Genomic DNA, 20,258 nt, shown 5'->3' with positions numbered 1-20,258 from the left:
AAGTTCACTTAACTTGGTGTTAAGTAGACTTAACTCAGAATTGCTGTTGAAATGTTGTTGTTTCAACAATTTTAATTGAAAGGACTTTATGAATTACTTTTTTTAGGAAAGAAATTTGTCATGCAATAACACAGCTCAAATAATGATGATTAACATGTATTCTAGGTCAATTATTAAATAAACTTATTTCAACTATTTTTCTGCCTGTACTTCAGTTGCACATTCAAAACGTCAACAATAAAAAATTGTTGACAATTTCCATTGTTGAATAGTCGTTTGATCTCAGTTAACATAACATGAGATCATATGAAACTCTAATGATGGTGCGCGAGAGCAGCACTGCAGGTCTCGTTTGATTGAGGAGAGGAAGAAAACAGCTCAGCTAGATTATAACGTGATGGCTCATGACATATTGAATAATATACTCTATGTGTCACGGTGTGTATCTCATCGTTTAGAAAATCAGATATACGAAGCTGTATTAAGAAGAGAAAGTTTGTTTTTTGTGAGTTTAAGATGGATTGAAGTGGACATAAAGGTGAGAGAGTGTAGTCTTAGCCCATTATACACTGCAACAAAATAAGTTTTTGATTAGTCTTTTTTGGCTTGTTTTCCAAAATAATATCTAAAACACTTTTAAACCAACGTACATTTACTTTAGGAGCTATAATGCAGAAGAAAAAAATGTTATTGGAGAATGTTGAATACAATATTTAATATTTTAATATTTTAAAATATCTAAAAATCCTTATAACAAGATACATTTACCTGACAAGCAACATATAAGATATTTAGACTTGCTTTCAGAGAATATATCTTGTATACGAGTATATTTTATCTTTACTTCACTGGCAGAAGTATGAACCAGAGAAAAAATACACTTATATACAAAATACACTTATTCAAGCTACATTCTCTGAAAGCAAGTCAAAATATCTTATTTGTTGCTTCAAGTAAATGTATCTTGTTTTAAGGATTTTTAGATAACTTTAAATGGAAAACAAAACAAAAACTCTTGATAACAATAGGATTTATTTTCAGTGAATATTTTTACTACATTAAACTTAATAAAAATTCCAAAATAAAATTCTCATATCTCAGTGAATGTAATTTAGAGATATTTTTAAAAGATGATTTTGTCCACTTTATTGTTAGCAAGCACTTTAATACAACCTTTTATGTTGAGGCCCAAGCTGAATTGTCGGTTAAGAGCTAATGATTAATCATTGCAATAATCGCCCGAATAGTCGAATAATCGTTCTAATAATCGTTAGTCAATTATCAAAATAATCATTAATTGCAGCCCTATTTTTAAGTAATGTTTAAGACAACTTGATATTTCCAGTAATGACAACATTAGGGTTTACAGTACACAAGTTAAAGACTTGAAGGAAACAGTCTTGTGCTAACACCTATTATGGTTGTGGTTATAGCTACATTCCAATACTAAGCTTCCTGTTCATTCATACACACTGAGGGAAATTTTTGTCTGTGGTAATCGACAGCATGCCAAATGTGGTACATAAAAGAAGTTGAAAATAACTGCTGTTTTGATTAAAACTTCAAAGTATAACCTTAATGTGCAGCGCTTGAGTTTAGAAAGCAACATGTTACAATCCAAATGAGTTAAATTGTAACTTTGAAATGGAATAGATTCAATAATCATTGTAGAGGCACTTAAAAAAAAAAGCTTTATGGGAATTGACACTAATGCAAAGTCAAGCGTAGCGAATCTGTGGCCACTGAACTGGAACAAGCCACATAAATACAAGCCCCCCCCCCCAAACACACATCTTTTATCTTTTTCCTTCCTCTCTATTCCCTCACATGGCAGAGCGAGCATGCATCTATGCGTCAGGCTATAAATGGCTCAATCTACTGTGCCCATGGGCTTTAATATTATATTCATATGCACAAAGGCATAGCCCACTTACAAACACAATAGAATGGGCAGATGAATTGTAGGGATGTGCATGGTTACTGTTTTTAACATTCGGTTAACAGCGAGGTTTCACGAAATGTTTTTCGACGTGAGTCGGGACGCGGGAATAAAGAATTTTATTGCAATGGAATTTCCTCAAACACTATTCAAAATAGCAGCAAAAAAGTGCACAGTGAGCTATGAGCCTAAATAGCACAATACATAGATCTTCAAATTATCAAATCTCACATTAAAGTAAAAAAAATAAAATAAAACTGTCACTGCCTGTATATGCACTCTGCCCAGCTAGGTTGACATTTCCATGAGGCAGCGAAAGCAAGTATTGTCATGAGCTTAGAGTTAACACTGCTGCGGTTAAAAACCCTCTTCGAGGTGCTTTGATTTTTAAATGGTTCAAAACAAAATGGCATTAAACTTATCTAATTATTGTATGTAAATACGCACACCAGAGCAAAAGTGAAAAAAACAAAACCACTGTCTTACTGTTTATCAAGCGCTGAAACTTGGGAAAAACAACCTGGAATAATGCTTAATGGTGTAAAAGTCATCTATGCAACCTGAACTACTTCAGAATGCAGCACAACGAAAAAAACAGTGCAGGTGTTTCGAGATGCATTTGAACAGTCCCTAACTCTATACTTGAAAAACTGACCCAGACCTGGCCGGAAAACCCAACAGTTTGTTGGAACTCATCGAGTTCAGGTCGGGTTGAAGACCTCTATTACACGTGTAGAATAACCAAATAGTGATTTTGGTATACAAATAGTGGTGCATCGAACAGTTAACTGAATGTCGACTATCCGTGCACATCCCTATTGTATAGATATGACGTGCATCAACATAAATATAGAGAGAGATTCTTCCTTCTGTGTAGCCCGTAGTGACTCTTGTGGCTTTGTTCATCTGTACTGCAGAGAGAAATGTGAAGAACAGCTTGACGCTTTTAACAGTAGGGTTCTATGATTTCCAGAATTTGGAAAACACGGACGGAAATTGCAAAAACCAGTCATAAAAATGGAATTAACTATAAAATGTGGAATGTCACTGAATTTGACATATGAATAAAATTAATGTATTAATGTTCAATTAATCAAATTTGAATTGTGAAACATGCTAGTGTGATGATTAAACCACAAAAGGCTGATGTTTAAATAAATATACAGTCTGAATAAACTGCATGCTTCAAAGCGTATGTGTGAAGTCAGCCGCTCATATACTGATAACACCTCATCATAAGCATCACGTGCACTCTGTGTTTGTAATAGATGACAGACAGCAGAGCGCTAATTAACCTTGAAGTATGCAGCACATGCAGACTACACATTTATATAATTAAATTGCAGCCTTATGTGGTTTAATAAGCACATTTAAGCTATATAGCAATCTGTTTTTCCAGAGGTGTGAAGGTGTTGTCAAAAACATACAAACTCAAAGTGATTCATTAGGTTTTCCACCAAAATAAAAGCTAAATTTTACTAGACACATAAAATTCAAGAAATTGCGACTGAAAAATACTACTACTGTATAGTAAAATGTAATATTCAATGTAGTAATAATAAATAATAATAATAATAATAATAAATAACATATCAATAGTAATGACATTATATTTAAGCTAAGCAATATCACACACACAAGTGCTTTTGTACTGAATAAAGGTTTTCATCAATGCTTTCATTAATACTGTGATGACAAAAAAATAACTCCAATGTTGTGTTTTGGATTGTGCTGTGAAGATCTGTTTAGAATCACTTCTTTTGATAAAAAAAATAATGCAATGGTATGTTAAATTAATTGTTCTGTTTTTCATTTGATTGGACAGTTTTCTGCATGATAAAATTTTGTTAAAATTTTAAATACGGAATTCAGAAAAAATGTCTAAAACGGAAAAAACGTAATTTGGGAAAAAATAAAGCATCATTTGTAAAAAATAAATAAATAAATAAAAACTATGGATTTCATAGGGCCCTATAACAGGCATGGATAGTCCAGCTCAACTGAATATTCAGCCAGGAACTGCACTAGCATCTAACTTTTCCATGAGGCCAAAGAGTGAAAAGGTGTGTTAGTTCACTATGTTAGTTCGCCAATAGCTCAGCAGAGAGTCCAATGAAGTCAACTGTGTACATATATCTTCAGCCTGATCTAATGAAATTATGTGACTGTGGCCACATTTTTGCAAAATGATACTATGTGATTCCTAACACACATCCTGGCAGTTCCAATGTGAATTGTCCAATGTGTGGTGGTGAAAGCAAGTTCAATTTTCTCCTAAACAGATGAGATGAAAAACAGGTGAGTTTTTGAAGATTAATGCTATATCCAGTTTTAAACAAAGAAAACATTCAAACTGGATATCCAGTTTTAAACAAAGAAAACATTTACCCCCTTTCTGGATGTAAAGGGCAAAGCCTTGTTGTGGCAGAAGGGCTTGCGTAATCTAGGGATCTTCAGAGCTATATCGTCGGGAGCAGTACGCTCCTGGTAGGGTCTCCCATGGCAAACAGGTCTGGGGTGAAGATCCAGACTAACACAATCCAAAAAACCACAAATGGAAGACGGTAAAAGGAGAACATTTACCCTGCCCGGAAGAGGGTCACCAGGACCTACCCCTGGAGCCAGGCCTGGGGATAGTGTTCCTAGGTGAGCGCCTGGTGGCTGGGCATCCCACATAACCCAGCCAGCTCAGCACGAAAAGGCAACTTGGGGAGGCCATGTGGACCCACAAGGTCCAACATGGGGGTCAGGTGCTATGCCTTTTAGGTAGCAGGAAGGGGCGGGGTGGCCCGTGGCTTCATGGACCCTTGCAGCAGAAACTGGCACTTGGCACATGGAACGTAACTTCACTGGGGGGAAAGGATCCTCCGCTCACAGTGTTGGCTCTGAAACCAAACTCCTAGATAAGAGGTGGTCCCTCACCTACTCAGGAGTTGCACAGGGTGAGAGGCACCGGCCGGGTGTGGGGATACTTACAAGTCCACGGCTGGCTGCCTCACAGTTGGAGTTTGTCCTGGTGGATGAGAGGGTCACCTTAATGCGACTTAAGGTCTTAGAGATGAAAACTTTGACGGTTGGGTGTGCTTGTGCACCAAACCGCAGTTCAGAGTAGTCAAACTTCTTGGAGAGAGTGGGTGAGGTTCTGGATAGGGCCACACCTACAGACTCCATAATCCTGCTGGGGGACTTCAATGCTCACATTGGCAATGACTGGTAAATTTGGAGTGGGGTGATTGGGAAGAACACCCTGCCTGTTCTAAACATGAAATGGTGAAATGTAATTGGGCTTCTGTGCTAGTCATGGTTTGTCCATAATAAACACCATTTTCAAACACAAGGATGCTCATACGTGTACTTGGTACCAGAGCTCCTTGGGCCAAAGGTGATTGACTTTGTAGTTGTTTCATCTGACTTGAGGCCACATATTCTGGACACTCGGGTGAAGAGAGGTGCTGATCTGTCAACAGATCACCATCTGGTGGTGAGCTGGATCAGATGGCAGGGAAAACTGACTCACAGACCTGGTAGACCCAAGCGCATAGCGAGGGTGTGCTGGGAGCAACTGGCAGAGGACCCTGTCCAGAATTATTTTAACTCTCATCTCCGTGAGAACTTCTCAAATGTCCTGGAGGAGGTGGGGGACATGGGAGAAGTTCTTATCGAGATGAGAGTTAAAATAATGGGACAAATGGACCCTGATCAAAACCTCCATTGTGGAAGCAGCCAGGCGCAGCTGTGGCCAAAAGCTTGTTGGTGCCAGTCACGGTAGCAACCCAAGAACCTGCTGGTGGACATCGGTGGGGAGGGAAGCCGTCAAGCTGAAAACGGAGGCCTTTAGGGCCTGGTTGGATCTGGGTACTCCTGACTCAGCAGATAGGTACCGACAGGCAAAAAGGTGGCAGCGGCTGCGGTTGCAGAAGCAAAGTCCAGAGCATGGGAGGAGTTTGGGGAGGCCATGGAAAAAGACTTTTGGTTGGCCTTAAAGAGGTTCTGGAGAACCATCCAGCAGTTCAGGAGAGTTCAGAGGAGCCTCGCTCAAACTGTGTTCAGCAAAGGTGGAGAAACTCTGACCTCAAATGATGACATTTTTGGGAGGTGGAAGGAACACTTCGAGGAACTCCTAAATCCGAAAGATATGCCTCCCTTACAGGAGGCAGGGCCAGAGGCTTCCAAGGTATCAGAGTCCATTTCCCTGGTAGAAGTCACGGAGGTCATTGGGAAGCTCCTCAGTGGCAAAGCTCCAGGGGTGAATGAGATTCGCCCGCTGTTTACGGCCCTGGATGTTGTGGGGCTGTCATGGCTGACACTCCTCTGCAATGTTGCATGGACCTCAGGGACAGTGTCTTTGGATTGGCAAACCAGGGTGGTGGTCCCTATATTTAAGAAAGGGGACCGGAGAGAGTGTGCCAACAACCAGGGTATCACACTTCTCAGCCTCCCCGGGAAAGTCTATGCCAGGGTGCTGGAAAGGAGACTCTGGCCGATAGTTGAACCTCAGATTGAGGAGGAACAATTTGGATTCCGTCCTGGCCATGGAACAGTGGACCAGCTTTTCACCCTTTCACAGATAATTGAGGGGGCATAGGAGTTTGCCAATCCAGTCTACATGTGATTTGTGGACTTGAAAAAGGCCTAGGACCGTGTTCCCTGAGAAATTCTGTGGGAGGTGCTTCGGGAGTGTGGGGTGCCGGGGCCTACTATGGGCCATTCGGTCTCTATATACGCAGAGTGAGAGCTGTGTCCGCATATTCTGCATGAAGTCAAGCTCGTTCAATGTGGGTGTTGGACACCGCCAAGGTTGTGCCTTGTCTCCACTCCTGTTTGTGATTTTCATGGACAGGATATCGAGGCACAACCGAGATCAGGAAGGCATTCTATGTTGGGGCCGGCACATTCTGTGTGTCTCTGCTTTTTGCAGATGATGATGTCCTTTTGGCACCATCACATGGATGCCTCCAGCATGCGCTGGAACAGTTTAGAGTGTGAAGCGGTTGGTATGAGGATCAGCATCTCCAAGTCTGAGTCCATGGTTCTCTGATGGAAAAGGATGGCATGCAGCGGCAGCAGTAATGCGGTCACTGTACCGGACTGTAGTGGTGAAGGGGGAGCTGAGTCATAAGGCAATGCTCTCTATTTACCGGTCGGTCTACATCCCTACCCTCACCTATGTTCATGAACTCTGGGTAATAACCGAAAGAATAGGATCACGGATACAAGCGGCTGAAATGAGTTTTCTCCGCGGGGTGGCGGAACTAACTCTTCGTGACAGGGTCAGGAGTTCGGCCATCCGGGAGGAACTCAGAGTAGAGCCGCTACTCCTCTGCATTGAGAGGACCCAGTTGAGGTGGTTTGGGCATCTGGTAAGGATACCCCTGGGCGCCTCCGGCTGGAGGTGTTGCAGGCATGGCCAACTGGGACAAGACCCCGAGGTCAGCCCAGGACCCGCTGGAGAGATTATATCTCCCAGTTGGCCTGGGAGTGGCTGGGGATCCTCTGAGATGAGCTGGAGGAAGTTGCAGGAGACAGGGATGTCTGGGCCTCTCTGCTCACCCTACTGCCACCGCGACTTTAAATGGACTAAGCGGTTAAGAAAATGGATGGATGGAAAACATTTATCTAACCATAAAACCATACCAATGGAGTCATAAAAAGCAAATGAAGGTTAATGCTCTATCAGGTTTTTTGTTAGCAAAAACAACCTCCTACCCTAAACCTAACCAATAGTGTCTATAAAAACCCAAATGACACTAAAGCAACCACATCATTCTGTGGTGCTTCTATGACACTTTCAGCTCGTGTCGACTCAAGCTTTTCAGAACCCGTACCCCGGTACATTGCACTGCAAGTGCAATGCTTCACTTCAATTGGTCTAGTTGAGCTCCAACACAATTTAATCATGCTCGAACAAGCTTCTAAATGTTGTTGGTTATGTAATGCTAATGTTAAAATGTATTGCATTACAAGTCATGTGCTATAGTAAATGTTTAGATGTCATAAGACAATTCTGTGTAAATCTTGTTTGATCATTGGTATTGGCATTAGCATTAAACATCGCATAACTGTCGACCACAAATTCTTTGCGCACAAACGTTAAAAATACAGGAAAATGTATTTTTGCACTATAACGATCTGTTTAGGAACATTCCCCGACAATTACTGAGCAACATGCTGAACAACAGAAGGTGCATTGGGCCTTTAAAAGACCGTAATCATTGTATTTATAAGTAAAAGAGTGAATAAAAAGATGAGAAGATTCAAACCTTAAGAATTCTTAGCCAACTCAGCAAGATGAATGATGGCAGAGAAATGTTGGCTGGAGTTGCAGAGCATCTGGATTGCATGTGTTAGATTATAAGAGCAGTAGAAGAAGAGAAGAGCTTTGTGAGGGCTGGATTCCCTGGATCTTGCTGCCTGCTGTCAGTCAAATCTTAAGAGAAAACAATCCCTCGTTCTCCTGCTTTACTGTCACATGAGGTCATTGGTCAATCTATCAGCCAATCCACCAACATCTGTCCAAGTATAGCAAACCATGACTCTCCAAAGCCTACAAGATCACTCAAATACACACCATCTGTACCGTAAATCGCAGTTTACCACAGTGTGACTTTTAAAACAATGCTACAAAAGGCATTTATCATGTCAAAGAGGTACGAATTGGTTTTGAATATCCATTTAGTAGAGAAGCACAAACAAAAGTCTAAAATAATCAAACAAACAAGCTTCAGTGGGTTAGCCACACCTTAAAACCACACATGTTAGTTAATACTTTATACAAATGGAGGAATAAACATCAAATGGATGTGGCACACAAAAGGCATTAAACAGTTCTGGGTGACAAAGACGTCCTGATTAATACTTAAATCTAAAACGCATGATAAATACAATATAAAAGTACAGAGTAACTGTTGGATTTTGTTGGAGATTGTTTACAATGGCGCAGCTGGGGACAAATGGTTTCACAATTTCATGCGTACAAATGGGCCTGTGAGCCCCATGCACTTTAAAGCAACTACAGGCAAAGGAGCCACATTTTAAGGACTGGGCCATTTATATAATATCTATGTAACCTAAAGGGAGAGTAAATGCTAGGCTTGCCAAATCTGGAAAGTAGCAAACTTAATGCGTCATACAAAAAATGGGATTGTCCTTTATGATTAATAATATTGTGAACCAAGAAAAGTTTGTACGGGTTATTGGGTCAAATACATTGAAGAAAAAATATCAATATCCTGACCAGAGAGGGCATGTGGTATTAGTTAAAGGTGACATTCTTTCGTGCAAAGGATTTAGGCTAGTTTGTGCCTGCAGCAACAGTACCAGGAACTTTATTACACAGCTTACTGAGGCTGCTTCTAAAGATTCACTTGGAAACAATGCCTTTCACAAGTGTAAAATACTATCATAAAAAATTGCTTTTTAAATAGATAAAATATAAACGAACATGTATAAACTGTGATAGTGAACGCAAATGCTCCGGTTTCCCTTTAAACGATCGTGTAATGGCAAATGTTCCTGGTTCATATACACACAGTGACACTGAGGAGGAGACGCACACTTTATTTCTGTGGAGTGATGAGATGATGAAACAAAATCTCCAAGGTTTTGTTTCATGAGAAACAAGGGCTCATGGGTTTAATCAGAGCATTAAAATAACATGTGAAAGTGAAGAAATTAGGACAGAAATATTTTACTACTGCATAATATAACAAAGTATTATATAAGTATAATAATTTATACATACATATTTTTTTAAATAAAATATATAATGTAAAATATATGAGTTCAAAAACTAAAGTTGACCAAAAAGAGAGACATAAGTATTTAGAAATATTTTGATATTTAAAACATTATTTTTCATGTCATTCGTAAGTTTTTAAAGCCTTAACAGGAAATCACATATCCCTATTTTATTATTTTATTTTTCTGTTTCAAGTTAAGTGTAAAAATGACTTCTTAAGGTGTACGAAGTACACATGCAGAAAAAAGCACACAAGAAATATGAATAATAATAAGAAATAATAATACAATTATATGACAATTAATCATCATAGCCCTAAAACAGACAACAGACAAATAATCGCAATTATTTGTTTGACAATTAATCGTCAGCCAAATTTCATAATCGTGACTGTCCTAACGACATGTTTAAATGCAGCATAGCATTTAGTACTAAAGACTAACTCTTTTCTTCCATTAGGTTTGTCCTGATCTACGTGTTGCTTATCTTATCAGTGAACTGCAAACCTTTCATCTAATGACAACAATGACCAATTTTGATCAACTTGGATACATTCACATGAGTCGGTACACCTGGATCTGATAATCAAGTGAAACAATAAACATAAGAACAGGGGCCGGATTTACAAAATGTTCTTAAGAAAATTCTTCTTAACTACCATTTTCTTCTTAATATCTAACTTAAGAAAAAAGTTAAAAAATATTATGTATTCCTGAAAAAAAAAAAAAAAAAAGTTATTGGCCGTTAATGGACACTTTCATTCATTGATTAAATTAATCCTGGATAACTGTGCACAGTGTATTTCTTCAATGGCATTGGTAACTTAGAAATATTGTGTTTGAATGATGTAGGGCCCTATGAAATCAAATTCAGTTTGATTTTTCCCCAAATTCCATGTTTTTCCTTTTATTTTTCCTGAATTCTGAGTTTTAAAGTTAAATTACATTTTATCATTGAAATAAACTAATTAAATGAATTCATAGAATTTTACTCTTCGTCATGTCCTCAAACCATTCCCGAACAATATGTGCAGTGTGACAGGATGCATTTCCCTGCTGAAAGAGGCCACTGCCATCAGGTAATACCATTGCCATGAAGGGTTTTACCTGGTCTGCAATGATGTTTAAGTAGGTGGCAAGTGTCAAATTGATATCCACATGAATGGCCGGACCCAGGGTTTCCCAGCAGAAAATTGCCCAGCGCATCACACTCCCTCCACCAGCTTGTCCTCTTTCTACAGTGCAACCTGGTGCCATCACTTCCCCAAGTAAACGGCACAAACGTACACGGCTGTCCACTTGATGTAAAATAAAAAACGGGATTCATCGGACCAGGCAACCATCTTCCACTGCTCCAAAGTCCAGTTCCAACACTCGCGTGCCAATTGTAGGCGCTTTTGACGGTGGACAGGGGTTATCATGGGCACTCTGACCGGTCTACGGTAGCCCCATACGCAGCAGGGTACGATCCACTGTGTTGTTACACTTTCCTCCCGTAACCATCATTAACATTTTCTGTAACTTGTGCCACAGTATAACTTCTGTCGGTTCGAACCAGACAGGATAGCCTTTGTTGCCCTCATGCATTGATGAGCCTTGGGAGCCCAACACCCTGTCGCCGGACTGTGGTTTGTCCCTCCTCAGTAGGTACTCACCACTGCTGACCGGGAGCACCCCACAACCCTTGCCGTTTCAGAGATGCTCTAACCAAGTCATCTGGCCATAACAATTTGGCCCTTGTCAAAGTTGCTCAGGTCTTTACACCTGCCCATTTCTTCTGCATTCAACACGTTGACTATAAGAACGGATCGCTCGCTTACCATCTAATCTAATCTACCCAGACCTTGATATGTGGCCTTTTTAGGAGATGATCATAGTTATTCGCTTCACCTGTGAGTGCCCATAATGTTTTGGCTCATCAGTGTTAATGATGAGCCAAATGATGTAGTGTAAACATTAAAAATGCCTCAAGAACCTCGAATATAGACTTTTTAATATGACTATACATTAAAAATGCCTCAAGAACCTCGAATATAGACTTTTTAAAATGACTAAATCTGACAACAGTGTTCCTACACAGTCAAAAATCTTAAATGATTGCACTCACAAAAGAGCAATTTGTTACTGCATGATAATAAAGTGCACAAAATGTACAAGATTAAAAAGAAAGTGTGGAAAACTCATGCACCGGTTCAGTCGGTTATAACTGGATTTAATTTAAGCACAAATATGACATTTATTGCAGAATTCTGAGTTATTTTAGTAGAGTAGGCTACCTGAACTATTCAGCTTTAGATGTAGGCTATGTGCTTCTCATCTGTGTCACGGCTTGCATGCTGATAGCAGACATTCTGAATTAGATCCGTGATGTCTTGTCCATGTAAATGCGCTTTAAAGCTGCACATAGCAAAGTTAAAAAATCTTGTTTTAGTGCAGCGGTTGATTGACAGGTAGAGCTTTCAACCTAGAAGTCCTTGGTGTCACCATACACACGCTTGGGGAGTTAAAAAAAAATCCATCACACATCCACTATCGTATGCATATACAATTATGCTATATCCAATATACAGTATATATATATATATATATAGATGCTATATCCCCCTAAATTAAGCCCTAGAACTGAAACGAATGCAAGTATGACGAATAAAAATAGACCATAATGGAAATTTAAGATTGTTTTCTAGCGCAATCTGTATGGCAAACGATTTGTTTGAAAAGCAGAGAACAGCATGGCGTTTCTGTAGAATCCTTCCCAGTGATGTGTTTGAGAATAATATGGGAAAACAGTTTTAACATGACCATTTTCTCCAAATGTGTAAAAGCTTCATGAACACTCAGTTTTCATTGATCGTGTGAGTTGTAACACCTTCTCCTGATTGGTCAACTTCAGGTAGATCGGTAAATTGGCTCGTTCAACCGCAAACACCTCACGAATTCAAGCTGACAGCGGCCAAATTTTTTAGACAGTTTCAAAAATTATCACGAGGTCATGAGCAGCTCGTAAGCTGCTTGGCTCTGCTCGTAATTCCTCTCACACGATGCGAGCCGCAACCATACAAGCACCAACGATTTCCACGCGATCTCTCCCAACAAAAAAAAAAAAAAGAATAGGTCGGGAGCTCGCACAACAGCCGAAAATAGCACCATGTACTATGGATGGTCATTTTGTCTACTCGAGAACTCGGATTAATACTCAAGTACTTGAGGGGCAATTACATGTTCATAACTGTATATATAATAACATGTCTGACAAATGTCTATAGCTGCTGCATTGCGTCTTGTTGTTCCAATGTATCGTCTATTCATTATTATAGGCTGTTATAAAATGTACAAAAGATTGCATAATCAAAATATAATGCATCATATTTTGTCATTATGTGAAGATTCAAAAGGATGTGCACAACGCGCATCTGTCTGTCCCTTCAGGTTACCATAGTAATCTTAGTAAGCGTGCGGCAGTTTTTTTAGTGACTGTCTGAACCGTCTATTTTCAAATAACAGGAGACGCCATAACCATCAGGTTTTAATATGCGTGTTAAGTTGAAGTTCAGTTTTGAAGATGCTGCATTGTGTTCCATTTAGCTGCGCTCTGTCTAGCTGTTTGAAACACTCGCCTGCTGTACACTACCACATATTTCCATCTTTCAACTGGGGAAAGTGCAACGGAATGACACTTTATATCGGACATCTAACTTGGAACAAAATTAAAAATAAGCTCCCTCTTTGACACGTTTGTGTTTAGTTGTCAGGTAATTGTCACTGGATTTCGAATTAAGTGAAAAGTCACATCGTGCATGATCACTATCGATCATCGTTTTCATGATCGATCATTGCTGAGTACTCATACCCATCCCTACCGTGTACGCCCGCCTTTACATATTCGTGTCTTTAGAAAACACACCTCAACTGACCCATTTTGTACTTTGCAGTTTCTACACCACAAAACTACGGGGACAGCAAAGCCCTGAGTGCAAGCAAGACAACCTGCTGCTTGGACCTGTAACCAAGCGATAAGATCCTGGGGGACCAAAAACTTCGAACCCATTATAAAGAGTATCACACAGGAAAACAAAGCACAGCAATTCTTTATCAGGAATAGCTGTGCACAAAGTAGACACCAGCAATCAGCAGTAACTACCACTTTTTCCTTTTCTAAATGCATTCTAGACTAATCAAATTAAACATGAATGATGAAAATAGTCTAAATTAACAAATCACACTGCAAGGCTGAAATTCTGTTTGATCCTTATGCGGTTCATAAATCACCTCAAAAGCAGCGCAAATCCCTCAGCCTTGTTATCGCAGTATACTGTATATCAACTCTTCTCTTCATGTTCAAAGATCTTGCATTCTTCATGCTTTCTCATGAAGCTTTCGATAAAAGTTTTTAAACAGCCACATTTAACTTTTTTCACTGAGAAACTAACTTAAACTGTTCTGGCAAATGCAGAGCGGCAGCCATTAGTTATGACAAACCTTTACAGATTGCAAAAAAAAATTTGCACGTCAGTGGTAAAACCAGTCCTGATCATCGGTACTGATAGTATAATACGTACTTCCCTCTTACATAAATCAGGAATAGAAGTGTTTCAGCAATTCTTTTTTATTAAAAGGTATTGATGTTTATCCAAACTGAATTGTAAAACCTGTTATTTTGCCTTTCCTTGCAGCTGTGTGATATTACGTTGTGCAACGTTGAGAAAACAAATAACAGACTGAACTGCCTGAAGGAAAGAAACCAGTACCGAGTAAACTCAAGATATTTTACTAAACAACCACGGTTAACTACTAAAATAACATTTAAATAACATGGCAATGATTTACAAATGGTACAAAGTAACATTTAACCCTTTTGCGTCAAATTAAAATAGTTACTCAGAAGTTCTTAGAGGACAAAAATGTCCACGTAAACAACCTGCCATAATAATATTATATATTCATTTTTTTTTTTTTTTAACCAACATCAGTCCTGATCATAACTACCAAATATTCATTCATTTTCAAGATTTTAACACTTTAAATGCCCGTTTATTTATATAATGGCATTTAAAGAGACCCAGCACAAATGGATCTAAAAAAATGACTAGACCGTGTCAAATTTTCTAAATATTTTCAAGACAATTAGAAAATAATAGAATAAAATTTGATGCTTTATTTTTCATTTATCAAAGAGAAAATGCAAAAACCTAGAACAGGATTCATTACTTTCACACTGAAATTTCATGAGACGCAAAACATATTGGGCTGCACATAACACATAAGATACACATAATCTACACAAGTATTTTTTCAGGCACTTTTTGAGTCTAAATAGATGCACAACTCACATAATGATTTAGTAATTTATAGAATTTCAGTAATACACCCAAATGGCAATAGTCATATTATACTGTTCATGTGTTGTACTTGCTATAGTTTACTTTTATGTTGTTTCTTCTTCAAATAGCAATGTCAAATGTAAATCAAGTCAATCACTGGCACAACAGCGCCACCTTTTCACCATTGTTGCAAACAAAATCAATGTGATATAGCATTTATTTGTATGAATATAGTACTAATTTCTCTTGAAATAAACAAAGAGGGGGCCTGGGTAGCTCGGTGGTAAAATACGCTGGCTACCACCCCTGGAGTTCGCTAGTTCGAATCCCAGGGTGTGCTCAGTGACTCCAGCCAGGCCTCCTAAGCAACCAAATTGGCCCGGTTGCTAGGTAGGGTAGAGTCACATGGGGTAACCTCCTCGTGGTCGCTACAATGTGGTTCGTTCTCGGTGGGGCGCGTGGCGGGTCGAGCGTGGTTGCCACGGAGACAATACTCAAACCAGCCCATCTGGCACCAACAATCATGCCACGGTCCAAATCACTGAGATCACATTTTTGTCCCCATTTTGATGGCTGATGTGAACATTAACTGAAGCTCCTGGCCCATATTTGCATGATTTTATGCACTGCACTGCTGCCACAAGATTGGCTGATTAGATAATCGCATGGATGATTACTGGTTCCAGATGGGCTGGTTTGAGTATTTCTGTAACTGCTGATCTCCTGGGATTTTCACACACAACAGTCTCTAGAATTTACTCAGAATGGTGCCAAAAACAAAAAACATCCAGTGAGTGGCAGTTATGCTGATGGAAACGCCTTGTTGATGAGAGAGGTCAACAGAGAATGGCCAGACTGGTTCGAACTAACAAAGTCTACGGTAACTCATAACCGCTCTGTACAATTGTGGTGAGAAGAATATATTCTCAGAATGCTATTCTGAGATGCGGGTTGGCGCTGTTTTGGCAGCACGAGAGGGACCTACACAATATTAGGCAGGTGGTTTTAATGTTGTGTCTAATCGGTGTATGCATGCATTTACCAAATTACGCTTTTTACAGGCTATACATTCACCAGATGAAGAGTTTATACGTACATGTTTCGCCAGAGGAGGTTTATTGACGAGGGGAAAAAAACACAGGAAAAAATAAACTATAGGCATAGATTTTTGCCAATAACTGCTAGTTCCAAAAACCAACTATCGGCACTGATTAATCTGTAAAAGCGATATATCGGTCTACCTCTAGGCGCAACTCCAAAAAATGGATAAGGTACAGGGGGTGTATTGAGATCCCGGGTCACTAAAGATGTATGCATTTAACGGTTAATGACAGTTAAACCACATGACATTTTTTTATTTTGAAGCTCCTGAAAAAATATCAAAATGACTTTGAACTCAGTAATGTTCATCAGGTGTTCAAGTAGCCTAATTATTTTGTGTGAATTGCATTTGTAATATATATATTTTTAAATGTAACAGATCTGAACAAAACAAGGAGGGTCACGTCACTGACCCATAATCATTATAAATTTCCATGCCTTTTATAAAATGATAAGTTCCGTGTCTTTAAGGCCTTACAATCGTAAATTTACCATTTTCAAACCAATTTACAAGGTTTTCCTTGACTGTGGGAACCCCAACTTTGACAAATAGTATGTTATAATCAGACCAGGAAATGCAGGCGTTGTGCACACTTTCCTGCGAGCACTTTAAAAGGTTGAAATTTTGTTTTTTTTGGAGGGCTCTCGGGAGGAGACAGTGGAGGGAGACAGGCAATGTTAAATGTGTGTGTGCATTCTTATTGGGTTTTTTTTTCCTTCTAAATGTTTTTATTAATTTTTGTTTATTTAAGTGTCATTATTAATTTACTATCAGACCACTGTGGTGTGTGTTTGTGTCGGGTTTTGGGGGGGGGGGGGTTTGGAGGGAAGGGTTTAAGTTCATATAATTTGATTCCATATTTCCTGTCATGTTTATTTAATCTGTCACTGGAATCAATAAAAATTGTTAATAACAAAAAGTAGAAATTAACTCTCAACTGACATACTTTCTTCAACCTTGATGGTCTGAAATGAGAGCGCTGATGTAAAACCACACCTCAACTGACCCATTTTGTACTTTGCAGTTTCTACACCACAAAACTACGGGGACAGCAAAGCCCTGAGTGCAAGCAAGACAACCTGCTGCTTGGATCTGTAACCAAGTGATAAGATCCTGGGGGATCAAAAACATTGAATCCATTAAAAAGAGTCTCACACAGGAAAACAAAGCACAGCAATTCATTATCCAGGATAGCTGTGCAAAAATTAGACACCAGCAATCAGCAGTCACTACCACTTTTTTCCTTTTCTTTCTTTTTATCCCCTTTTCTCCTCAATTTGGAATGCCCAATACTTAGTAGGTCCTCATGGTGGCGTGGCTACTCACCTCAATCCGAGTGGCGGAGGACAAATCTCAGTTGCCTCCGCTTCTGAGACCGTCAATCTGCGCATCTTATCACGTGGCTCGTTGTGCATGACACCCGCGGAGACTCATGCTACCCTCCGCGATCCACGCACAAATTACCAAGTGCCCCATTGAGAGTGAGAACCACTAATCGTGACCACGAGGAGGTTACCCCATGTGACTCTACCCTCCCTAGCAACTGGGCCAATTTGGTTGCTTAGGAGACCTGGCTGGAGTCACTCTGCACACCCTGGATTCGAACTCGTGACTCCAGGGGTGGAAGTCAGCATCAATACTCACTGAGCTACCCAGAGCCCCCACTTTTTTGCATTCTAGACTAATCAAATTAAACATGAATGATGAAAATAGTCTAAATTAACAAATCACACTGCAAGGCTGAAATTCTGTTTGATCCTTATGCAGTTCATAAATCACCTCAAAAGCAGCGCAAATCCCTCAGCCTTGTTATCGCATTATACTGTATATCAACTCTTCTCTTCATGTTCAAAGATCTTGCATTCTTCATGCTTTCTCATGAAGCTTTCGATAAAAGTTTTTAAACAGCCACATTTAACTTTTTTCACTGAGAAACTAACTTAAACTGTTCTGGCAAATGCAGAGCGGCAGCCATTAGTTATGACAAACCTTTACAGATTGCAAATCTGATGAATTTGCATGTCAGTGGTAAAACCAGTCCTGATCATCGGTACTGATAGTATAATACGTACTTCCCTGTTACATCAGCAATAGAAGTGTTTCAGCAATTCTTTTTTATTAAAAGGTATTGATGTTTATCCAAACTGAATTGTAAAACCTGTTATTTTGCCTTTCATTGCAGCTGTGTGATATTACGTTGTGCAACGTTGAGAAAACAAATAACAGACTGAATTGCCTGAAGGAAAGAAACCAGTACCGAGTAAACTCAAGATATTTTACTAAACAACCACGGTTAACTACTAAAATAACATTTAAATAACATGGCAATGATTTACAAATGGTACAAAGTAACATTTAAACCTTTTGCGTCAAATTAAAATAGTTACTCAGAAGTTTTTAGAGGACAAAAATGTCCACGTAAACAACCTGCCATAATAATATTATATATTCATATTATTTTCCACTTTCAATTAGTTACATTTTTTAACCAACATCAGTTCTGATCATAACTACCAAATATTCATTCATTTTCAGGATTTTAACCCTTTAAATACCAGTTTGTTTATGCCACTGTTGTTTTTTTTTTTTTACACACACACACACACACAAATTTCTCAATACACACATACAAAACACACTCTGACATCCATACCAACACACCCACACAATTTCAGCTGCATCATTTATTTAATTGGCCTGCAGTGCTCTATAATACAGCAAATAGAAAATAGGGAAAAAGCATGTATTTGCTCCATGAGGAAAAATGGCACCATTTGGTAGGAAACAATACAAATTTAAATTTTGAAGCCAGGGATCCGGAATGAAAGCATAATATCAAACAATTCATGATTTTAGACTTTAATGGCACTGTTATCACATATTGCCGTTTTAATGGGTTTCAATGGGGACATTTTTGTCCTTAAGGTCCTGAGTGTAACTATTTAGTGTACACAGTGTATTATAGATGTATTTTAGGAACTGAGGTAGAAATATCAAAATTCAACCAAAAATACACACCTTTGGCTAAATGTATGCCGTTGACATTAACACGGCCAAACTGATAGGAAAAAAAAACTACAATTAAAAAGACAAAAATGGTCCAGAAGGTCGCACAAAGGTTAAAACAATACTGTACTTCATACCTTATTCTGTCCACAAATAAAGGTAAATGATGTAAATTAAGGTGGAATTGTGCATATGTATTACATCAAATCAAATCACTTACATTTGCAAAAGTCAGTAAACAGTTTTTATTTTTCTTCCAGATCCCAGTGTCTGTGTAAATAACATATACATCTGACAGACATGATTATTATCAGGATAAATACTATACAAATAAATTCTGTAGAAACAGCCAAAGCTGTTGTCACATCAAACACTGGCTGTAATATCACACTATAGCTGCTGAGGCTGGCTTTACTGATGCTATGTGAGTCATTAGAGCGCATATAACACTTTAAAAAGCCGTTACACCACAAACATGGGGATTTGTTGTAGTCCTTAACTTGGGAGGAAACGATGCTGAGCCGCCTGTCGTCACATACAGCCAGTGCTGTTAGCTACAGCAGGCTAGCACAACTGGGGCTCCTCACAACACTCACTAACCCTCAAAAAGGTGGGAAAATTACACCTCAACAAATTCCAGTGGACGAGAAAACATTTCGAAAAGACACTTTAGAACTTACCCGATTAATCTCGATCAGTTTGGTGGACTATTTTCTCGGGTATTCCGTTACTTCTCCCTATTTTTTATGACTTCGACTTTCTCCCCCCCACCCCTCACGGTTGTCCTGACGGAGTTGAAATCGCCCAGCATGCACAGGAAGTGATGCGCGCTCACGTTGCCTGCGCTGTGCTGAGCGCGTGTGCGCGCCTACCGGGTGTCTACTCTTCTGCTTTTTTTCCACAAGTGAGCCGCTCAAGTTTCATACATCATAATGGTGTGAACATGGGGGGATTTTTTTTTCTCCATGCAAAGAAAATAAATTTGTAAACGTTTACGGTGTCAGATGACTTGGCTCTGTCATATATTCTAATTTAATCCTTTAAAACATTAATATGAGTTTTGTCAATGCGATGAATCATTGATTTCTTGGTTGACAATGTTGATCTCAGTCATGTGGTATTTAAATAATCTACATGTGACAGTGACAGCAAA

The 20,258-nt window shown here is 39.1% G+C and overlaps 1 protein-coding gene across 1 annotated transcript in view; it reads right to left on the bottom strand.

The window, feature by feature from the left end:
• Positions 1-19,989, bottom strand: part of si:dkey-199f5.8 (beta-1,4-galactosyltransferase 3) — a 38,524-nt gene extending 18,535 nt beyond the window's left edge. Inside the window, exon 1 of the mRNA XM_051721953.1 lies at positions 19,786-19,989. The gene's annotated coding sequence lies outside the window, so the exon portion shown is untranslated. The remainder of the gene's footprint in view (positions 1-19,785) is intronic.
• Between the last annotated feature and the right edge of the window lie 269 nt (positions 19,990-20,258).

This window comes from Myxocyprinus asiaticus, chromosome 16, assembly GCF_019703515.2.
Source record: "Myxocyprinus asiaticus isolate MX2 ecotype Aquarium Trade chromosome 16, UBuf_Myxa_2, whole genome shotgun sequence".
In the NCBI taxonomy this organism is placed as follows: domain Eukaryota; kingdom Metazoa; phylum Chordata; class Actinopteri; order Cypriniformes; family Catostomidae; genus Myxocyprinus; species Myxocyprinus asiaticus.
Note: the sequence above shows the minus strand (reverse complement) of the source record. Positions and strands in the feature narration are given on the sequence as shown.